At 49.6% G+C, this 20,000-nt stretch overlaps 6 non-coding genes and 1 pseudogene across 6 annotated transcripts; 3 read left to right on the top strand and 4 right to left on the bottom strand.

Annotated features, from left to right (window-relative positions):
• Positions 1-962: 962 nt before the first annotated feature.
• Trnas-aga (transfer RNA serine (anticodon AGA)) lies at positions 963-1,044 on the top strand. The gene has a single exon. It is a non-coding gene; the product is annotated as a tRNA-Ser (tRNA).
• Positions 1,045-4,763: 3,719 nt separating this feature from the next.
• Trnam-cau (transfer RNA methionine (anticodon CAU)) lies at positions 4,764-4,835 on the bottom strand. Its single transcript has one exon. It is a non-coding gene; the product is annotated as a tRNA-Met (tRNA).
• Positions 4,836-6,266: 1,431 nt separating this feature from the next.
• Positions 6,267-6,348, bottom strand: Trnas-aga (transfer RNA serine (anticodon AGA)). Its single transcript has one exon. It is a non-coding gene; the product is annotated as a tRNA-Ser (tRNA).
• Positions 6,349-8,161: 1,813 nt separating this feature from the next.
• On the top strand, positions 8,162-8,459 carry LOC113201057 (10 kDa heat shock protein, mitochondrial pseudogene; annotated as a pseudogene).
• Positions 8,460-9,960: 1,501 nt separating this feature from the next.
• Positions 9,961-10,042, bottom strand: Trnas-aga (transfer RNA serine (anticodon AGA)). The gene has a single exon. It is a non-coding gene; the product is annotated as a tRNA-Ser (tRNA).
• A 3,961-nt stretch (positions 10,043-14,003) lies between these two features.
• Positions 14,004-14,075, bottom strand: Trnaq-cug (transfer RNA glutamine (anticodon CUG)). Its single transcript has one exon. It is a non-coding gene; the product is annotated as a tRNA-Gln (tRNA).
• Positions 14,076-18,701: 4,626 nt separating this feature from the next.
• Positions 18,702-18,783, top strand: Trnas-uga (transfer RNA serine (anticodon UGA)). Its single transcript has one exon. It is a non-coding gene; the product is annotated as a tRNA-Ser (tRNA).
• Positions 18,784-20,000: the final 1,217 nt, after the last annotated feature.

Raw genomic sequence — 20,000 nt, 5'->3', positions numbered from 1 at the left:
AGATGAATTAGCAACTGGTTAGCTGGTTATTTACTGATTGTTGCTCAGGACATTTGCATCTGGTTGCCCTTGGACTGATCAACTGTCTTGTTCAACATACTGCACAGTGAGTTCATTCACCTTAAACTTGTTTCTCAAATAATCAATGCTAGTTAGACATTTTTTATAATTAATAGACTCCCCCTCACATACACACTTGCCTGTTGACTTTAACTGTAACTTTCGAAAATCACTTTGAAAGAACGCTGAAATAGACAATAGTCTTTAAATACAGGTTTTCGATTTTTTTAATGTTTGGGAGCTTGCATCTGCTTCATGTTTACTCCTGCATATATGTGTAGAAAAAAGAGAGAAAGTTTTAAAATAAAATAGTATGTCCTTTAACTCAAATGGCTGTCAATTTTCCAAAAGACTATCAATGATCACACACATGCACAGTTTAAAATTTAGGGGCTGGTGTGTCGCTCAGGCACTGTTGGCCTAGGCTGCGGTTAGTGTTTCTGTTCATCCTCTGGGAGCTCCAGAAACCACTCAACCAATGCGCTCCCGTCCGCAGACAGAAGTGCACCTCTTTCACCAGCGTCAGAGCGTTTCCAGGTGCTGGGCGTGACTCACGATCCCCACCAGAAGCGACCACAGGAAACCTGGTTTCTGGGAAGGCCTTCTGCTTGGTCTCCTCCTGTCAGGACACCAGGAAAAGGAACCTTCCCGGTACTGACGTTGGCATTGCTTGTCAACTCGCCAAAACAGTGTGGCATTCATCTAACTGGCGCCAATCAGGATAAGGACCTTCCCACCTGTAAGGTGAAGTGTTCCTTGTCAACTTGCTGCAACGTATTTATCTAGTGATGCCCAACGGTAAGAAACATTGACAGCAAACGAGTTACTACTGGTAGATGTGTTCTTTGGCAGAGCTAAAGCTTGGCACAGCTATCTATCACCACGAGCGAGGTGAGTTCCAGGTAGTCGTGGCCGAGTGGTTAAGGCGATGGACTAGAAATCCATTGGGGTCTCCCCGCGCAGGTTCGAATCCTGCCGACTACGTTCCCTCTTACTTCCCTGTAGGAACGAGAGAGGATAATTATGTTAATAGTCTCCCCCACAAGATAGTCGCCTGGTTTTCTATCAGCTTCTTCTCAAACTTTCCCCACCTTCCTGTAACCCATAAGAAATAACAACGGATATAGAACACATTGGGCTTCCCTAACCTGCTTTTTTGTTTTTTGTTGTTTGCTTTTTATTCATTTATTTATTTTTTAAAAATTTTTTTTGGCTGGAGGGAAATGGATGGCATTAGAGCAGATTATGATAAGTGAAGCTAGTCAATCTTTAAAAAACAAATACCAAATGACTCCTTTGATATAAGGGGAGTAAACAAAGACAGGGTAGGGACGAAGAGCTTGAGAAGAAGATTTACATTAAACAGGGATGAGAGGTGGGAGGGAAAGGGAGTGAGAAGGGAAATTGCATGGAAATGGAAGGCGATCCTCAGGGTTATACAAAATGTCATATAAGAGGAAAGGAGGGGCAAGACAAGATAATACAAATGGAAGAAATGATTTACAGTAGAAGGGGTAGAGAAAGAAAAGGGGAGGGGAGGGGAGGGGAGGGGAGGGGAGGGGAGGGGGGATAGTAGAGAATAGGACAGACAGCAGAATACATCAGACACTAGAAAGGCAATATGTCAAGCAATGGAAGGGAAACTGATGATACAGCAATTTGTATATGGGGTAAAAGGGGGAGTTCATAATCCACGTGAATCAAACTGTGTAATATGATGTATTAAGAACTATGTAATGTTATGAACGACCAATAAAAAAAAAATTTTTTTTTGGCGTGTGTGCATGTGTAAAGTATTTGGACCATAATTACTTTTCGCAATACTTTCTCACCCTCTCCCCTAGCCTCCAAGGAAAGCCCAGGTATTGGCAATGATGCTTTCTTGCTACCTGCAGTCACCCCATTTGAAAGGCATCCTTTCCTAGACAAACAAGACAGTCTCTGCAGAACCGCTCTCTGACCCATTCCCCATTCCTGCAGTACTTACTCATCCACGCAGAAAAGGGAATTCCGGAAAACCCAGTATCAAACACAAGAAAGCAAGACTCAGCTACTATCGCCCAGACGCCAATCTAAATTGGGCATTAAAGGCTATATACTACACAGGTTAAAAAAAAAAAAAAAAAGCGAAGCAATTTTTTTGTAATTCGATAAGAAAGACCCAACCCACGTCCCCACACCAAGTGGTTCTGTCCTGGGGTCCAGGATGGTCGTGGTCAGAAAAGGACAAACTCCAGATGAGACTGTAACTCACTGGAATAGAACCAGCCCTGGTCTAGGTGCAGGAGGCCCCAGGTGATTGACACAGCCAGGCTCATAATACTTGGAGTTAAGAGCTTGCTTCTGTCTGCATTCTGCCAGGAAGGGAAAGGGTCATACACGGAGGACCTTTTCTCAGAGGTCTCCCAGCAAGCTTTGAGAAGGAACCAAGTAGAGATTCCAACCACCCTCCAAACACCTGGGCTTCCTTCTCTTCTGCCAGACCTACAGGAGTTTCATTCTAGGGTCTCCAAAGTGCACTGTGGGGAAAGTGCACCCCATGAGCCCTAAGGAGAGAAACTGGAGGAGCTGGTTCCACTGCATCTTCAGCAGAGGTGAGGACACTTGACGCCTCCTGATTACGAGGCCGCCATTAATGAGTCAAAGGCGGTACTGCTATTTCGAAAGCAGCTTCATGCCTAAAGTCATTTTGGTGATTTTAAACCTACTAGTTAAATCAGATTATTCAACATGGAAGAGCATTCAGAAGGCAGCCATCTCCTGCCAGCCACCTTTCCCTCTCCCTCCCCCCACTGCAGCCCCTATCTGCCACAGTTTTTGTGAACTCCTTAAAAATAACTTTTTCAATTGTACGTTTTGTGTCATGGGTATCTTTTTGTGAAAAAAAATATATTTTTCAAATATCATATCTATCTATATATGATATTGATTTGAAAAGGGCAAACTCTACAAAAGTTGGGAATCTCTTACCTAATTCATGACCTTGAAGCAGAAGGGAGAATTTCCAACTGCTTTTTGTTGTTGAGAAAATGCATAAAAATATGTAGGCAAGAAGTACTTCTTAACTGTTAGCAGTTGTTCTATATTGGGCCAAGCATCTGTGTCCTAGTGACAAGGCTGCATATACCCCCATTGCACCCTGGGAAGCTTTTTTGTGGGCATGTGTGCTGCCTGGCAGGGTCCAGATATACTTTAGGCTCATAGACCAAAGCCAACACATGCTTACTTAGAGAAGCCATGCCCCTAATTCCATTGCCAGACTTGATCTTCATCCTTTCTTTCCTATTATTGCTTTCCTCTAATGAAAGGGTCCACAAGCTGCCCTTGCATGGATTCTGTAGGTGGGAGGTGATGGACCCACATTTTCTTCCAGTCAGCCTCTCCAGTTCATCCACCTGGAAACTGAAGTTTTCATTTTTAGTGTGCATTCCACCCTCTTAGTGCTCCTGCGCTGCTGACCACAAGCCACTTCTCCAAACTCTCCCTGAGCGGGCTTATTTACTTTTGCAGAATATTCCTAATGGGCACTAATATACAAAAGAACTGGGACTGTGCTCTTTGTTCACTTTTGTTTCTGCAGCAATCACACCACACTTTGCCTACCACAAAAATGAATAAATAGATAAACAAACAAACAAACAAACAAATAGATAGATAAAACTCTTTGTAGAAAGAATAGCTTCTCAGAGCTCCTAGTACATTTGGTCCACAATTATAACCTAAATCAGCTGACAGTTTCAATCCGAATTCTTTTTCATCTCAATATCCTTCCCTTTCTAAATTGCATTCTCTCTTAGAACAGCTCAAAACTAGTCAAGAAGTGATCAGCCACAGGCCATTAACTGAGTCTGAGGGGCAGTTCAAAACTGAAGGATAGAAAATTGTATTTCCACTTTTTGCAAGCTTTGGCTTTTAAATTCCTACTGCATAAATTACTTCTTCTGTGCATACTCTTGGTCTGTATTTATGTAAGATGCAGTATAATGCTTACTCAATTTGCTAGCTTGTACATATTTATATATTGGTAATATATAAGGGACCAGAGCCTGTCCTATCTAGAAGGTGGTCACCATAAGTGTGTTGGATGGAATTAAAGTTTACTGTGAGCTTAAGCTAAGGTCATAAGTGATCTTTAAATGCCCCCCTCCTTGAAACTACTGGTAGGAATGATTCCACTCCCTTGTTTGATGCCAGCTTTTTAAAATCCCACTTGTCAGGAATTCTTTCTACTGTCATTCTCCAAGATGTAAATGGACCAAGTTGTTCTAAGGAGATGTGAAGGACCTCCTATGAGGTGTGGGAGACTGTGGCATTTTCCTCTGCTAAACCAGTGGCCACTGTTCATTAAATCACCCAGCTCAAGTTTTTACCAAGCAGCCACAGAGAGTCGCAGATTTGGGAATATCTCCTTTCATAGTATCAGTAATCTGCAATGCAGCAAAATTATCTCTGCCCCATGGCCGTGGAATCCACTGGAATCTAGCTGGGTCGTTCCAAATCCTGCATTCGTGATTCTTCAGTCCTGTAAAGGCCCTTTGCTTCTCCCCACAGCCCTTCAGGTCGACAGCCTAGGATGGTTCCTCCCTCCTGCATCTCCTTTGCCCTTGGTGGGACAGTGAAGGCCACTCCTTGATTTAGCTCGCGTTCTTCCGGTACCAGCCAGCCGCCCAGGGAGGAGGAGAAACGGAGAGTTAAAAGGTATCTAGCAGAGGATGGTTTCGATCCATCGACCTCTGGGTTATGGGCCCAGCACGCTTCCGCTGCGCCACTCTGCTGGCGGGGACCTCGGGCAGGAGTTCTCCTCATCATCCCTCCGTGGTCCAACGCTTCGCCACTTCTTTCGGCGGCTTCCTGCCGGCGTTCGCGCCCCTCCCAGCTCCGCGCGGTCCCTCCCAGCCCGCCACCACGCCATTCTCGCCTGACTACCTGAGTCCCCAGTCCTTCACCGAGTTGCCCGTCAGTCGACTGAGGTCGGAAATGCTGTCTGCAGGACACGCGAGGCCCCCTCGTGGTTCACCGGTCGCGGGAAGCCCTTTAGAGGCCGTCCGCCGTCGGTCCGTCCGGCCGGCCCTCCTGGACCCCTCCGCCCCGTGCCCGGTGCCGTCCCGCGCTCCTCCTCCGCCGTCCCCGACCCGGAGAGCAGGGGCCGCTCCGCTGCGGGCCTCGACGTCCCCAGAAAGCGATTTAGACGGAGCCCTAAAGACGGACCGTGTCCCGGCTTCTCCCGATTCCCGTGACGCACCCAGCGTCGCCTGTGCCGGTGGCCCATCCCCTCCAAGCCGAGCGACAGTCGGTGGCACGGCTGTCCCAGAGGGTGACCTTCAGGCTGTCACTGAACAACCCTTCCCTCTGGGCTCTTCCGACGGCGAGGCCTGAGGGCAAAGCTGCTGTGGAAACGCCACGCACAGAGTCCGGTGGAGACACGGGTTTCCATGTCCCCAGGACAAGTGACCGAGAGAGCAGTCGTCGGGCCGCACGGTCGCTTCGCGCTGGGAAGGTGCCTCCGGGCGGCAGCTGCGCTCTTTGACGTGCTCCCGGGGCGTGGGGCGCTTCTGTCCGGCCGCTCTGCGGGGGCACGGCGCTGTCGGGCGTGGGGACCCGAGTGTCCCCGTGGGCGGACGAGGTCGGACACGGCGCTGGGCCTGTGTGCCACCTCCTGGTGCTCGCCAGCGGATCTGCGTCTCCTGTCGTCTTGCGCCTGGACGCTGGTCTGTCGGTCAAGCTCTGGGAACTCTGTCCTTTCTGTCCTCTGTCAGACGGGGTGGGCTGCGGACAGTGTCCCCCCGTCGGGCTGGGTTCCCTCAGCGTGTCACCAGGAGCTTTAGGAGTGAAGGAGGTAAACCTCGATGCTGTCCACTTTTCCAACCTCTCCTGTCAATGCGCTCTTGGTATCAGCTCCGAGGACTTCTGACTGTAGAGTCCATGTTGGGGTGGATGTCCAGTTGTCACTGCTCCACGTAAAACTTCCTCCTCTGATTTTTTTTTTCTTTTTTTTGTCAAAAGTCATGAATTTTATTCACACACACATAACTCTGGAAGATACAAAGACACTGTGGTGTCCCCAGGGTTTCAGTGAAGTGGAATATCTCTAGTGAGAGATCAGACCGCTGCCTTTTGCTGCGGTGTTGGCACCTGACCAGTCCTTGACACACGCTCCTACTCTGCTTGGCAAGGCCAGGGTTTCATGGATTCCAAAACTCCAAACTCGTAGTCGGCAGGATTCGAACCTGCGCGGGGAGACCCCAATGGATTTCTAGTCCATCGCCTTAACCACTCGGCCACGACTACATGAGGTTCTCTGTAGGGTGTCCCAATGAAACCTCGCGAGCCCGGCCCATTTTTAGCCTGTTATTTATCTTTTATCGTCGAGTTGTAAGAGCTCTTTGTATATTGTAGACGCCAGACCCTTGTCAGATGGATGATTTTCACACGTTTTCTTCCATTCTTAGGGCCATCACTTTCTTGATAGTGTCTTTTAAAACACGAAAGTTGAATTTTGATGAAGTCAACTTTATGTATTCTCTTCTGTTTCTTGTGCTTTGGGTGTTAACTCCAACAAGGCTACCAAGTCTTAGGTCATGAAGATGTACCCTATGTTTATTAATATTAGCTATCACATTTACTGCCTGACCATTCTGAATTAGTTTTTGTAAAAGGTGTTAGGTAAGGCCAATTTCTTTGTTAACTAGTGGTTACTCAATTTTGTCAACTTGTTGAAGAGTTTATTCTTTCTGCCACAGGGATCTTGGAACCTTGTCAAAACTCGGCGCACCATAGACTCATGGCTTGATCTCTGAACTCTCAACTCTCTTCCATGAAGGTACATGTTCATCCTTCTCCTAGTGCCATGTGTTCTTGACTATTGCTTTGACATTAATTTTGAGATTTGGAAGTGTGAGTCTTCTTAGTTTTTTTCCTTCTTTTTAGTTGTTCTTGCTATTCTGGGTTTCTTGAAATTCCAAATAATTTTCTTAAACAACTTGATAACTTCTACCAAAAATTTGCTGAAATTATGATCATTTTACGTTAAATTTAAAGTTAAATTTGAGGAATATTGTCATCCTTTTATTTTTTAATTTTTATGTGGATGCTACATCTTTATTTTATTTTTTATGTGGTGCTGAGGATCAAACCTAGTGTCTCATTCATACTAGATGAGCAGTCCACCACTGAGCCACAACCCCAGCCCCAAAAGTATTTACTTTTGACCCTTTTTTCCCTTCCTTATCATGTAGTATGTAGATGCCTGAATCCTTTCACAGTCGTTTATAAATGTCTGGGATGAAGTTTGCTAGTATGGTTTAGGTAGACAAAAACCAGAACTAAATGAAAACAGGCAATAAAGCTGAGAAAGAAACAAGTTATTTGAACTCACTGGATCCAGAGCCCATGGTGCTAACCATTACAGAGTGGGACTAATTTGGTTAATCTCTTTCCTACAGTTCATGATGTCAAAAAACTCACTCTGAATGGACTGACCCATGCGCTGGAGTGCTGGGGCAGTGTTAAGCAAGGCACAGAGCATTTCCCCTGCCTCGGGCTCTAGTGTCCACTAGGAGAGATACTCTATAAACCTGCAAATAAATGTAGCAAAACGTGGAGAGTCTGAAGAAACAGAGCATCACTGAGAGCAGAAAGGCAGCGGCAAAGGGAAAGGCACAAATAACATTGAAATCTGTAACTTTAGGTAAATAAGACTTGAAGGTGTTGAGTGGGGAAAAAAAGTGTTTTTCAATATACAGAAGCAACTTGTACATCTAGATCCTTGAAGGGATTCCTGTTTGTTCTCAGAAGATGGAAATAGGAAAGGAAAAGCAAAGGACAAGTTGGCCATCCTGTCAGCAGTGTGCCTCAGGAAAGCCTTGGAGCAGTCTGCTGTAGGTAGACACGTGCCTGTTCAGTCCTCAAACAGCAGAGACAGACACAGACCCAGGAGTGGGCACAGCCCTCCCCAGGAAAGGCTTCCTTCCTGGCATAGTTTTTTTTTTTTTTTTTTTTTTTTTTTTTTGGGGGGGGGTGGAGCTGAATTGGGCTTGTGTGAGACAAACCTATTTAAAGAGTTAGATGACTAGGGCTGGACTGCGGGTCTCTGCGGCGAGTCATGGCCGGACAAGCATTTAGAAAGTTTCTTCCACTTTTTGACCGAGTATTGGTCGAAAGGAGTGCAGCCAAAACTGTAACCAAAGGAGGCATTATGCTTCCAGGAAAAGTATCAAAAGCAACAGTAGTAGCTGTGGGATCAGGCTCTAAAGGAAAGGGTGGAGAGATTCAGCCAGTTAGTGTGAAAGTTGGAGATAAAGTTCTTCTCCCAAGAGGATGGAGGCACCAAAGTAGTTGTAGATGACAAGGATTATTTCTTATTTAGAGATGGAGACATTCTTGAAAAGTATGTAGACTGAAACAACTCACTGTTGAAATGGCATCCTGTGAAGCTGCCCATTCCACTGAAGTTCTGAAATCTTTCATCATGAAAATAATTTCCATGTGTCTTTTATAATGATAAAACTGATGATAATCTAATAACATCCACTGTCTCAAAATTTTAGTTTCCCCGTACTTGTGTAAACATTTCCAAAAAAATGTGTAATGAATGGTTAAAAAAAATAGAGTTAGAAGAAATCTGTTTGGAACCCAAATATCTTTTCATGGTTATTTTATGTCTTTCTCAAAACCATAAAAGGGAACTAGTAAATTCTTCTTCCCAATCAATGGTCAGAAAGCTATTAAGAAACAGCTTCTTAATTTACTTTTTGGCTCAACTTCTTATGGTAGATAAAGTAAAATTTATTCACCCTCTCACAGAGAAATGTCCCTGGTGCAAAACTGACAATTGTGGACACTGAGTCAGGGGATTCACAAATGCTGTTGGAGACCATGGAAGCCAGACTGACAGGCCTTTGTATTGAAGAATTGTCTTTATGTCACAACACCTGAATGGAATCGGGAAGCATCACCATCATTAAGCTGTAATTAAATATGCAGATGATAAAACAACACCACCTTTGAAATATGCCTGTACAAATAACTCATCTCCATCTTGTAAACTGGGAGACCAAAGGTGCACCTACACCTGGAGCTTCCTCCAGCCTGGCCTGGAGATTCTCCTCTCTCAGAGGGTCCTCACAGCTCACATTTGGTGCATTGTAAGGAGACATGGTGTGGCTCTAGTAGAATGGGTGGTCCGTGCTTAGACCAGAGTGTAGACTATCACCTCAGTTCCCTTTTCAGGCTTGCTGAGATCTCCTCTAAGAAGCCCTTCATTGGTGAGATCCTCCCTTTCGGCTTGAGGAAAGAGCTAGCAAGTGGGAGGGTCATACTAGGCCACACAAGTTCTCGGCCATGAGTATCCTGAAACCTTTCTTCATTAGGTTCACTGTAATTGCACTTACAGGGTGGGTTCTCCATTGAATTTATTTATGTAGAATTTATTTATGATGGTATGTGTTTTGGTAAGAGTAGCTGGTGGGGGGGGAGAGAACCAATGATTCTTAAGATATGTAAGGAAAAAAATAAAGGATTAATCGGTCACCTACTTTGAGACTTGTAGATGGTGCCAAGAATGTAAAAGAGTTTAAGGAAAACCTCTAATAAAGTAATTAGTAAATTAGTAGCATACACAGGGGATGATAGCCAGAGTCAAACCTTGCTCATCCTGCTGCGATGAGGATGTGCCCAAACTGGTGTAGCAACTCCAGGGTTTTGCATTTGGGAAGAGACACACTGAAGGGATCTGGTGTGTTCTATCCATAAACTGAGCCAGCACTGGGCTAGGGGAGAAAGATTCCCAACAGCCCTAACAACTCTGGATGGTTGCACCTACCCACCCCACGAGTGGGGTACAAAACCAGACCCTTAAACTGGGTGTGTCTCCAGCCAACAAGCCAACAAGTCAACGGACTGCGTAGTCGGCAGGATTCGAACCTGCGCGGGGAGACCCCAATGGATTTCTAGTCCATCGCCTTAACCACTCGGCCACGACTACGTGGGGAGCGTACTGCTCGCTGGGGTAAGTAACTGCATGGATTCAGCCTTCCTCGAAGGCTGGATTTCCCCACCACCTGGTGCCTGTCCACAGGTGCAGGACGAATGCCACCTGTTGGGGCAAGTTGACAGCAAGGCAGCCTCAGAACTGGGAAGGTCCCATACTCTGGTGGCCTGACGGGAGGAGACCAAACAGGAGACCTTCCCGAAACGGAGCTTCCTGGGGTCGGTTTTGGTGGGCTCGGGTCGGCTGGCCCCGGGAAACGCTCGGACACTGGGGCCAGAGCTGCCCTGGGTCTGCCCACGGAGCGCCCGGCTTCAATGGGTAAAATTCCATCCCCGGGCCGTCGGAGCCCGGCACTGTCTGCACCGCGGCGCGACCCTTCCCCAGGAACCGCTTCTCCGCGGGCTTCAGCAGACCGCGGGCGATGTCACTATTGCCCCTTTTAATTCCCACTTAATCGTTGTTTAGACGCCTACAACGTCAGACCCTTTTGCTGCGAGGGAGACGGGAGGATGGGGCTGCCATCTGGGACCCGCGTCCGTCCGCGCGCTCTTCTCCGTGCGCTCTTCTCCGCGCTCCAGGCCTGCGCGCTCGGATTCCCGCAGGACCCCGGGAACTCCGGCACTTCCCCGAGACTTGGGAGGGGAATGACCAGAGGACTCCTGGCCAGAGAAGGAGAGGGCGGAGCAGGGCGTCCAGGAGCGGCTCAGGACCCCGAACCCCACCGCGAGCCACTCACGCCCTGCGGCCGACCCGCTCCCGGCTCCGCCTGATGAAGTCGCCGTCGGATCTCCGACGGTCCCACAAAACCCACGTCCTCCCTCCCACCCTCCTCCCGCGCCTCCCGACCTCTGGGCAAAGACGTGTATAAAGTCTGGAGTGTGACGTTTCACAGGCTCTTTTTAGTTCCTTTCCACACGACTGAGGCCTCTGTAGTTCAGCTGGGTAAAATTCAGGGCTTGAGGCATTAGATTCAAATTCCCAAACCAGCGGAGACGGCTCCGAGCCGGTGCGCGGAAAGCCTTCCAGGAGGAGCAGGGTGCTCACCGGGAGGAGGGCTGGGGGTGGGGGGCGTCTGTCCGACTCTGCAGCTGAAGTCGTCAGCGAGACAGTGGCCTGGGCCCTGCCTGGGGATTCCTGACACTTCACCAATGCAGCAATCAGTCATCCTTCACGAGGTAATAAACCTGCACTCCAACAGAGGAGGGTTACCCACAATCAAGAAAAGGGTAAGTCCAGCGACTGAAATTGCACACCACTAATGACTAGGATAGAGAACAAGAAGTGAAAGGGTTTCGGGAGGCAGTGCCAATCAACTCCTCTGGGAGTCCTAGCAGGAGCCTGTTGGACAAACTTCAGATCCATTCGGCCAACACTGATCCTCTCCAGGGTCTCTGTGGAGTTCTGGTCAGGCACTGGACTTGATCTGCACTGGTTTCTTCACACTCTGATCAGGTCTTCATCCTCCTGACCTAGGGTGGGTTCCCCATGTGCTGGAACTGAGGACCTAGCCTAGTCCTCTCTTTAGATCAGAAGCCAGCTGGTCACAAGTTATGAAGGATTCACTTCTGTTTTCTGTGAAAACATTAGGATGTCTGTGTAGCTGGCCATACGCTGATGTTGTAAAGCTGCTTGGAAAGCCTGCCCGTGCCTTGAACTCACCCGTGCCCGGTTTTCCCTGACCAGATAACAACCCTTTCCTAAACCTTAGTGACGCCTCATAAATCCTGGCCTTCCCTGGCCAGATAAAGACCCTCTCTGAGGCTCTAAGGACCTTCATAGATTCTGATGTTGGGGTCAGCACAAATGTAAACTAATATTTGTGTGTTATACTCCTCAGAGTCTTGTTATCTGTAACCCCCCTTTTGTGTAACTTTTGGGGCTATACAGCTGGGCTGCAAGGAAGCTTTGCTGCTGTCCTGGGGTCCCACGATTTTGATGGGGAAGGCAGCCAGGCCCATCGAAATCATAAGCTTGCTTTAATTTGATTTTAACTGGAGTAAGTGGTCTTTTCTTGTGTCGTGGTCTAACAGAACTTCCACCTAGCCTATGGCTACTGAGGATGGTGCTCACCATGGGTAGGAGGCTTGCTGCCACTTATTTGTGGTAACAGAGATCCAGCATGACATGACCACAGCCATGTCAATTGTAACTGCCACCTTGCCCACCAAGTGGCCCCAGCACACCTTCCAAACCCTGTGGGATACCAAAGGGATTGAGAGTCAGCTGCTGTTTTGCCAGCCACTCATGCCTGAACTGTTTTTCAGCTGATGTAGGAGGTTCCAGTTGGCTTTGGCACAAAAATTCCTTCCTCCATCCCTGGGGTGCAGGGTTCCTCCCATCAAGCAGCTGTCCAAAAGACACTCTGACCCTATATTCCTGTAACTGGGTGAGTCCTGGATCTGTCTGGTTATGGCACTACCTGGAGACCACGTCTCATGCACTGGCACTGGGATTTCCTGAAACTGTCCCAAGTATAAAGGCACACACACAAAAAAAATTATAATGAAAAGACACATCAGCATTTTGTCACATTTCTTCACTATGAAGATCCTCAGCAAACTAATTAAGTTTGTTTTTTGGGGTTAATCATTTCCCTTTAATTTCTAGATTGACTTCATTAGTTGTTGGTGTTTTACAAAAACAGGAAATAGCCTGGCATGGTGATTTACCAGGTAGAATAACTACGATAGCATGTGCATAACCTCATTTCTATGGCATTGTTCTGTAAAGTACTACCATCCTCATTTTAGAATGAGGAAAAGGCTAAGAAAAATATTCAAATGCTCAAAATACTGAATATTAGTATTAGAACAGCCCCTAGTTCATGCTGTTTCATGTACAGTGCTCTTTCCTTGAGGAATGAGAAAGTGAACAAAGTCTCCTCTGATAACTTAAGGGCCTCAGCAAATGTAACCTTACCCAAATTTCTCATAGAAATGAGGCGGCAAAGGTAGTTAAAATGGTGGATTCTAGCTTTTCTCTCAAGTAGCCTGAGGGATCGCTCAATCGGTGAGCCTTGTATTTCTCCCTAATACTCAAGAAAATCAGTGTCATCTCTCTTTGGGTCAGGACATTGACTTTAAAAGAAGAATCTATAAAGATGACATGAAATCCACAGGCCAGGGGTTAGCCAGCCCTTGTTCCAGCACTTGGCTTCCACCAATGAATGCATAGGGTTACAAGATGGTAATGGCTGTAGGTGGCTGGTGGCTCACATGACAGAGCTAAAACTTCAGAGGTTACCCTTGGAACGATATCAGGCCTAGGAAAGAAGTAGTAGAAAACAGAAACTAGTCATGGCAATCAGGGCTGATAGGTGGTCTTCAAGTATAGTTCAAAGAAACCGAAGTGAGTTTCCCTCTAAATATTGCCTTTTTTTATATTGTAGACAACAGTGATAGAAATGGTAGGTGTTGAAATGGAACACAAATTGCAATCACATGGCTTCTCTTTTTCCTTTATTTTCTTCTAGGCTCCTTCACTAGATACACCAGACATGAATTTGCAAAGTCCAGTAACACAAGGAATCAGTGGTGATTTTGCTGCACAAGGAATTAGGGGTGACCTACCTATCAATCTGGGTTTTATATCTAACCGGCTTCGTAAAAGGACTCACTCTCTCTAGGCAAACAGATAAATGGAAAACTATGAAAAACTCTTCCCTCTCACACCTTTTAGATGCTTTCGCTCCTGCATGAAGTGAAGTCACTACGTTTTATAAAGAAATCAAAGGAAGCTCTTCAATTCAAAACTGTTCAGCAGCAGAACATCTCCCAGGTAGGGGGAAAGGTCCCCTGAGCTCGGGGTCCACGCGGAGGCTGTGCCCTCTCCCAGGTAGGAGGAAAGGTCTAAGCAGGTAGTCTGGTCTTGGGGTCCACGCAGAGCCTGTGCCCCCCTTATGGCTCCTGTGAGCCGCAGGTTCCCGCCGATTGTCCCCCAAAAGAAAACCAACGCCAGGTTCCACCGAGATTTGAACTCGGATCGCTGGATTCAGAGTCCAGAGTGCTAACCATTACACCATGGAACCGCCCGTCGACACCCGCCGTGCTCCTGCCGGATGGCACCTGTCTCCGCGCTGACGGCGCCTTCCTCCTCGGGTCCGGGTCTGGAGACGCGCCCGGTTCCGCCGCCAGCCGCAGTGGCGCTCCCTCCCCCTGCGGGGCTCCCGGTGCAAAACCCGGAACAGACCGGCTCTGGGGACCACCTGGGGCCGTGCGCGCCCGCCTGCCCGGTCCCCTCGGCCGCCCCCGCGCTCTGCTGGACCGGGCCGCGCTGCCCAGGGCCGCCGCCCCGCCCCCCGTCGGTGCGCACGCTCCTCCTGCGGCGGCGCGCGGCCTGCGACTTTCATCTCCTGGAGGGAACGTCCCTGGAGGCCGCGTGCCACACAGTCCCCGGAACTGGGCGTTGAGACCCCGAGCGAAGCCTTTTGTGTCCCGGTACCCAGCTCCGCCTCGGGGAGGCCTGGGCCAGGCAAAGCCCGAGAAAGGCCGCCGTCGGAAGGCCGAGCTGGGCCGTCGGAAGGTCGAGCTGGTCGTCAGACGCGCCGCCCGCGGACCCACTCGCCCGCCCAGGGCCGACGGGAGACTCTCCCACCAGCCGGGCTGCTCAAAGGCGCCCCAGGTCAGGACAGAGGGACCGGGCAGCAGCGCTTCCCGAGTCGCCAGGCCTCCCTGCCACCCCACCGCCAGCGGTTCCCGGGACCAGCCCTCGGCCACGGCGGCAGCCTCCGGGAACAGTCGAACACGCCTTCGGTGGCCAAAGCGGAAACAGCCCAAGCAACTCTAAGATAGAAAATCTGCAAAAAATAAAAGTACCTAGAATACTGTTGAAATCACCCCAACTAGAAAATAGCCATCGATGGTTCCTTGATGGTAAAACAAAATATTGAATGAATAAGTATGTAGGAAGAAGACTCTCGATTTAGGAGTTAAATGCCTATGCAGGAACATACAGACTTCAAAACCACTTCCTGCAGCATCACACCGGCAGATCTCAAAACCCCTGACTGTACCCTTCAAAACTGTCAAGATCACCCAGACCAAGGCAAGTCTGAGAGTCTGCCCCAGCCAAAAGAACCTACCGAGACCTGTGACTGAATGTATTCTGAACAGGGTCCTGGAACAGGAAAAGGAAGTAAGGGAAAAACCAAAGAGAGCAGAATACTGCATGGACGTTAGTTAATGACGATGTATACATTAATGTTCACGTAACAAAGCTACCCTAATAGGTTTTTCCCACATTTTAAAATTATAGTTAAACTATTATGCTTCTTGTGAGGCCATGTGCCAAACAGTCCTCCAAGAGATGCCCTTTGCATCTTGGTACGGCTATATTATGTAATTGCATATTAATATACTACATGATGGCATATTGATTTAAAGCCTTAAATAATAGGGAAACAAATAATAAAGATATTTTAGAACTCTGTTCTAGCTTCCTAAGTAAATAGAAACTGTTCTTCTTGGGAATAAAAACGAAAATATGACTAATATTTTGAACATGATTTATTAAGTTTCTTCAACGTGGTCTCGGAACTCTGTCTTGTTTGTACACGTCTCTGCTCCCTTTGCGATTGAGACATATTTTGAGGCATGTCTGTAGACCAGTGGCATAGCCTGCAGACCCACACTGTGCTCAGAGCACACACTCAGAGTGAGGAAGGAGAAGTTTGAGCTCTGCCAAGTGCTGTGCTCCCAGCTACAGACTCAGGACAGAGCAGGGCTGATCTACCCTTGGAGACTGTGGCTGATAGTAATGGGATGCTGTCTAAAAGTCACCCCTCCCCTGGTGTTAGGGGACACTGAGGGGATGGGAAAATAGCAGCCTAGACAAGCTGAGAAGCTCAAATAAGAATGAAAACTGGATATATGAGTTTTGGCAGCACCTGCAGGTGTTACTTAAAAGGGAGGCTTGGGGTACACATACACAATGGAATATTACTCAGCCATAAAGAAGAATTAAATTCTAGCATTTACCGGTAAGTGGATGGAACTGGAGACTATCATGCTGAGTGAAATAAGCTCCCCCAAAACCAAAGGCCAAATGTTCTCTCTGATATGCAGATGCTGACTCACAATGAATAGTAGTGGGGTGTTCACTGGATAGGACAGAGCAGAGTGAGGGGAAGGGGAAATAGAATGGGAATGGGAAAGACAGTAGAATGAACCGGACATAACTTTTCTATACTCATATCTGAATACATGACCAGTGCAACTCCACGTCATGTACAACCACGAAAAAGGGAAGGTATACTCCATGTATATATGATACATCAAAATACATTCTACTGTCATGTATAACTAAAAAGAACAAAATAAAAAATTTCAGAAATAAAGATTAAAAGGGCTACATTCTTAGTGGTTGCAGGCCTCTGGATTCAATTTCCAATACCCCCCCCCCCCCACACACACACACATAGAAGAATTAGTCCTCTTCAAAAGTCTGAGTAGTTAGCCAGACACAACGTTGCACACCTGTAATCCCAGTGGCTTGAAAGGCTGAGGAAGGAGGATCCCAGGTCCAAAGCCAGCCTCAGCAATTTAGCAAGGCCCTAAACAATTCAGTGAGAACCTGTCTATAAATAAATAAATAAATAAGATTAGGGATGTGACTCAGTGTCTAAGCACTCCTGAATTCAGTCCTGGTACCAAAAAAAAAAAAAAAAAAAAAGTTTGAGCAGTTAGAAACATCTGCACTTCCTGTGTGAATCTATTTCTAATGAGATACTGGTATTTTTTTAATATTTATGTTTTAGTTGTAGTTGGACACAATACATTTATTCCATTTGTTTATTTTTATGAGGTGCTAAGGATCCAGCCCAGGGCCTCCCATGTGCTAGGCCAGCACTCTACCGCTGAGCCACAACCCCAGCCCAAGACACTATTTTGAAAGCATATCATAGCCGGGCATGGCGGCCCATTCCTGCAATCCCAGCTACTCAGGAGGTAAAGTGGGGTGCAGGGGACTTGGTGGCGTAGTTCTAAGATAAAGCACCCCTATTTTATATCCCCAATACTGCCAAAACAAAAGAGAGATTATATCATAGATTATATCCTAGTCCCTTATCCCAGTGACTTTCAAATATTGCATCAAGAAACAAATTGTTATTTTTATTTATTGGTTTATTGTTTTGGTCCCCCCGAGCCCCGCCCCGGCCCGGCCGACCCCCGAGCCCCGCCCCGGCCCGGCCGACCCCCGAGCCCCGCCCCGGCCCCGTCGACCCCCGAGCCCCGCCCCGGCCCGGCCGACCCCCGAGCCCCGCCCCGGCCCGGCCGATCCCCGAGCCCCGCCCCGGCCCGGTCGACCCCCGAGCCCCGCCCCGGCCCGGCCGACCCCCGAGCCCCGCCCCGGCCTGGTCGACCCCCGAGCCCCGCCCCGGCCCGGCCGACCCCCGAGCCCCGCCCCGGCCCGGCCGACCCCCGAGCCCCGCCCCGGCCTGGTCGACCCCCGAGCCCCGCCCCGGCCCGGCCGACCCCCGAGCCCCGCCCCGGCCCGGCCGACCCCCAGCCCCGCCCCGCCCCGGCCCGGCCCGGCCGACCCCCCAGCCCCGCCCCGGCCCGGCCGACCCCCGAGCCCCGCCCCGCCCCGGCCCGGCCGACCCCCGAGCCCCGCCCCGGCCCGGCCGACCCCCAGCCCCGCCCCGCCCCGCCCCGGCCCGGCCGACCCCCCAGCCCCGCCCCGGCCCGGCCGACCCCCGAGCCCCGCCCCGCCCCGGCCTGGACGACCCCCGAGCCCCGCCCCGGCCCGGCCGACCCCCGAGCCCCGCCCCGGCCCGGCCGACCCCCGAGCCCCGCCCCGGCCCGGCCGACCCCCCAGCCCCGCCCCGCCCCGCCCCGCCCCGGCCCGGCCGACCCCCGAGCCCCGCCCCGCCCCGCCCCGCCCCGGCCCGGCCGACCCCCGAGCCCCGCCCCGGCCCGGCCGACCCCCGAGCCCCGCCCCCGGCCTTGCTGAGTATTTTTCCCGGAGGGACAGGGTCTCGTGAGCGCCGAGGCTGGCTTTGAGCTTGCAATCCTCCTGTCCCCACCTCCCCAGCCCCGGGGATCACAGGTGTCACCACCACACCCGGCTTCTTTTTCCTTTTTAAAAGATTTCCAATCAGTTAAGGGTCAGCACTTGTGCAAATTAAAATAAAAATTGTAGATTTAAGATAAACGAATGGATCAGGAGCCCCCCCCCTTCTGTGCGGCCGGCGCAGCTCCCCCTGGCGGCCGGGAGGAGCAGCGGGCAGGACGGCTTCCCCGGGCGGCCCTCCCGGAACGTCCCCTCGGTCGGTCCTGGGCAGCGCAGGGCAAGGCCAGCGGCTCGGTCGTCGCGAGGCTCCTGCCTCCACGTGCCACGCCGGAGCCAACGCGGGGGTGGGCCTCGCTTCCCTCTCAGGCCTCCCAGGCGGCCTCCCGTCCCGTGGGCACCCGCGAGTGTCCTGCTGCAGCAAAGAGAATCCACGCTCTTGCCCGGGACTCTCCGAGTTTCGCCTGTCCCTCTTTCTAGGTCACCTTTTTGCTGTTTGCCGTGGGTTTCTTTTGTCAGAGCTAAGAGCTCTCGGTCACCTGAGACATCATCGGCGACAGATTCAGTGACAACTTTATCAGTATCTCCTGCTGCGAGGGGCGCGCTCACTTCTTCAAAATCTCCAGCAGGAAGTCCCGCCGGCCAGGTAGTCGTGGCCGAGTGGTTAAGGCGATGGACTTGAAATCCATTGGGGTCTCCCCGCGCAGGTTCGAATCCTGCCGGCTACGGGTTTTGAACGTCTCCAGCCCTTTTTGTTTCTGATGTGGGACGGGCGCTCCCTCGGTTGTCCAGGTTGGCCTTGAACTTGGGATCCTCCTAGCGCAGCGCTCTGATGGCTGCGATACCCGTGTGCTGCGGTGGCCTTTCTCCCTCTCTGTTCCCGCCATGCTCCAGGCACCGACTTACCACTACTATGTCGTGTAATCACCAAAGTCTCTTTATTTTAAAGATGAACTGCTGATGACTAGCTCAACACCTAACGGTAGAAATGGTGTCTTCCTTAAACAAAGTTATGAAGGCTCTTTTCCTCAAATACGACGGGGAACACATTTTTTAGAAACAACTGGTTAGCAGACTATCCCAGTGTAGTTTTTAAGTGAGATGATTTTACACCAGCTCCTATTTTTCAAGCTCTTAATATATACATAGGCTTCCAAGGACTTTGAGTGTGTTGATTTGCAACATTCATAGAAAGCAAAAACTGCTATTAACTTCATTTTGCAAATCTGGAAACTGAACCCCACGGGAGTAAAACAATCTGATGAAGGCCACCCAGCTAGCAAGTGTGAGGGCTGCACTTGGACTCGGTGCTGGTGTCCAGAGCCAGGGAACCCGGCTGCTGGAGAGGGTGCAGCAGCAGGCAGGGGTGCTTCCCTCGCTGCTGCCAGTAGTTGGGAATAGTGCCTGCATCACCCTGTTATTCAGAGTTTGTCTCTGTAGATAAGGCCAAGCTACACATCAGGTGCCGAGGCCGCATGCCTGTTAAGAATTTTATTAGTCCAAGTTTAGGGACTGTCATTCAGCAACAATGAGGCCTTACTGTTTGGGGTCAATAGGGCAGGGACTGTTACTGCTGCTTCAACTGAGTAGTTTGTTTCCTTCTCAGCCTGGAAACTCCAGAACCCTGGAGTCGGAAAGGTTTGTAAATAGCAGGCAGTGGATGGAAAAGCTTAAGTTCCAGCTACCAAGTCCAGGAACAGCATTGACTTCACAGCCAGGAGGAATCCAACACAGAGAACACCAGCAGGGGACTGCAACCAGATCTAGGAGCTTTTCTAATAAATGTCAAAGCTGTGGTTTCAATTTCTTTTTCCCTTTATAAAGACTATTAATACGGTCATTTTCTAATAGTACTATCCTTTCTTTTCCTGCTATTCCCTCACCCCCACCCCAAACTTGCTTTGGCTGTTCTAAAGAATCTTTTAAAACACAGGAGTGATAAATG

The sequence above is a fragment of the Urocitellus parryii genome, chromosome 8, assembly GCF_045843805.1.
Source record: "Urocitellus parryii isolate mUroPar1 chromosome 8, mUroPar1.hap1, whole genome shotgun sequence".
Lineage (NCBI taxonomy): Eukaryota > Metazoa > Chordata > Mammalia > Rodentia > Sciuridae > Urocitellus > Urocitellus parryii.
This window is presented reverse-complemented; position numbering and strand designations above follow the sequence as displayed.